Source organism: Galeopterus variegatus, unplaced genomic scaffold, assembly GCF_000696425.1.
Source record: "Galeopterus variegatus unplaced genomic scaffold, G_variegatus-3.0.2 Scaffold80, whole genome shotgun sequence".
Taxonomy (NCBI): Eukaryota; Metazoa; Chordata; class Mammalia; order Dermoptera; family Cynocephalidae; genus Galeopterus; species Galeopterus variegatus.
Genome location: NW_007726191.1, coordinates 55259 through 58298, shown reverse-complemented (window position 1 = coordinate 58298; position 3040 = coordinate 55259).

Below are 3040 nucleotides of genomic sequence, written 5' to 3'. Positions count from 1 at the left end.
CAGCAGCTGCTTTCTGCCATCAAGGGGTACCTGACATTACTGAGGACAGAAATAATGCAAGGGGGAGAGGTGGCAGGTTACAAGATAAAGATGCCATAATCAATAGCTGTTTAGAAAGTGTACCTAGAAAATATAAGAAACAGCCACCAAAGAATCTGCACAGGTTCTAGGTGAAGAACCTGCAAAGCTGTAACATAATGCAAGGCTTGAATAACTGGAAATATTTACCTCAATCCTAAACTGAAAAACTCATGGTAAAGATGTCAGCTCATTTCCAACTTAAATACATTTAATGGAACACCAATCAAAATTCTGATAGGATTTTAGGGGAAGGGGGAGGTTTGAAAAAAATTCTATAGGTTACCTGAAAACAACAACAACAACAACAACAACAACAACAACAACAAAAACTAAACACATAATTGGGAATTAGCAAGACTTTTTTATTTTAAAGAATAACAGTGTTGGGCCGGCCTGGTGGCGCACTGCTACAGTGCGCCGCTTCGGAGCGTGGCGGCACTCCCGCCGAGGGTTCGGATCCCACATACAGACCGGTTCCCGCTCGCTGGCTGAGCGAGGTGCGGGAGCAACACCGAGGGTTGCGATCCCGTTGCCGGTCCCGGTCCGGTGCGGGCGCGACATTGAGGGTTGCGATCCGTTGCTGGACACGAAAAAAGACAAAAAAAAAAAAAAAAAAAAAAAAAAAAAAGAATAACAGTGTCAGGGACTTGCACTAATCAGGCACTAAAACATATTCCAAAGCTATAATAATCACAGTATGTGGTATCATCATGAGAAGAGACAGGTAGATTCCAGGAGCAGAATAGGTCTGGACATAGATCCGCATGAGTGTAAGAATTTATTTCAGATATAGGGGCATCTAAAATTAGAGGCAAGCAAGAGGCTTCAAGGTGTTTCTAAAGCCTCAGACTTGATTTGGGATGCATAGAGGTGGGACCTCTCTTCTCCCTCCAAGATATTCTTTGGGGGGCTTTGCCTGCAAGGTGTTGATTAAAAACAATTAGCCCCAGGCCGGCCCGTGGCTCACTCGGTAGAGTGTGGTGCTGATAACACCAAGACCACGGGTTCGGATCCCATATAGGGATGGCCGGTTCGCTCACTGGCTGAGCGTGGTGCTGACAACACCAAGCCAAGGGTTGAGATCTCCTTACCGGTCATCTTTAAAAAAAAAAAAAAAAAAAAATTAGCCCCAGTGTCCCCAGAGCACTCCCATCCACTATCTTGTCTAGTTTTCAAAGAGGCAGCACAAGGTCATACACATTACAAAAAAAAAAAAAAAAATTCACTCCGTCTCCATGATAAACTTATCAAAACTAATCACTCATCACACCAAATTAGAAAAAAGGAGAGAAAGTGAAAAACCCTCATGAGCCTACTATACACATATATTTATTCTTTCCAAAACTGGAACCATAATTGCATGCAGTTTTGTAACCTGCTGAGTTCACTTCACATCATATTGTGAGTGTTTAAATATCTGTTGAAAACATAATTTGTGATGGCTCTGTGCTATTCCTTAAGAGGCAGACACCACGATTTACTTTGCTGTTCCCCTAAAGTTGATTATTTTCCAGACAGCTACTATAAATGATGTTTCTGCGAACGACCTGCTTGCTGGCTTTTAAAAGTCTCATTTCTGATCATTTTCTTTTTTTTTTCTTTCTTTTTTTCAAAAGATGACCAGAAAGGGGGTCTTAACCCTTGACTTTGTGCTGTCAGCACCACGCTCTCCCAGGTGAGCCACGGGCCGGCCCTTCTGATCATTTTCTTAGGCTAGATTCCTACAAGCGGGGTGGTTATCCAGTCAAAGGGCAGAACATGTTCAAGTCTCCATGGAAAATTTGCAAATTGCTTTCCAGAAAGATGAACCAACACAGGAATCTAGTGCTGGCTTCTCTACCTTCGCCAGCATGAGTTTTATTTTTAGTTGTTTTTTTTTTTTTTTTTTTTTTTTTTCTTCCCCACTTTAACAACTTGCTAAGCTCGCTCTGTGCCAGGTGCCAGTGCTAAGCATTATGTAATGTCATCCTCTCACCCCCCGGGGAGGGAGGGGACACCCATTTTACAGACGAGGAAACCGTCTGAGAGGACTCTCCTGTGGGTCAGGGTCGCCGAGCCAGAAGACAGGGGAGCCCCGGTTCAACCCCGGACGTCTCCAACGCTAGCACCCGGATCGGATCGGGGTGTCACCGTGCGTCGAGCCGGCTGGCGCTGGGCGATCTTGCCTCGCCCCTCTCTCCTTCCCCACTGCTTCTGTCGTGGTTCTCACCGGAGTGAGTCTTCTCATCCGCAGACCTGCTGCTCTCTCTCGCGGGCGTCACACCCTTCCCCGGCCTAAAGCCCATCCCCTCAGTCCCCGTCCCCAGCCCCTGCCGCGCGCTCCGGCCACGCTGAGCTGCTTTCCCGCCTGTAAGTCCCAGCTGTTCCGCGTCCCAGCGGCCGCCCGGGGCTGCAGTAGAGCCCTCCGGAGCGTTAGGACAGCGCTTGTCACATGACTGCCGTGCTCTGTGGACACGCGGGTCCCGCCGCCGGGCCGCCCTCCGCCGGAGCACACGGCCCACCTCGCCTCTGCGCGTCCCCAGCGCCACCGCGCGCAGCGCCCGGACCCTGTCGGCGCCGAATGCAAAGTGGGCGCATCGCCCGGGGCTGATGCACTGGCGCGGGGCTGGGGGCAGCGGAGGCGGGACGAGGAATTGCTACTTGGTCACCGAGGGCTGTCTGGGCGTCGGGACGGGGCGTTGAGCCTTGTCATTGAAGGGATCCTCGGGGGCAGGACTGTTTCAGGAGCGGGATGAGGGAGCAGGGCCGTTCTCATAACTGAACTCAGCCCTCCTTACCGCCTCCGGACCCAAATCTAGTAAGAAAAAACATTTTCAAATGGACCCTCTCACCCCCTTCTAGGGCAAACTCCTGCTCGGCCGTGCGACCTTGGTCGCCCTCCCGCCGGGCCTCGGTCCCCGAATGTGCATCGGCCGGCCGCACGCCCCCTCCCGCCCCAGCCCCGCGCGGGTGCCCCGTG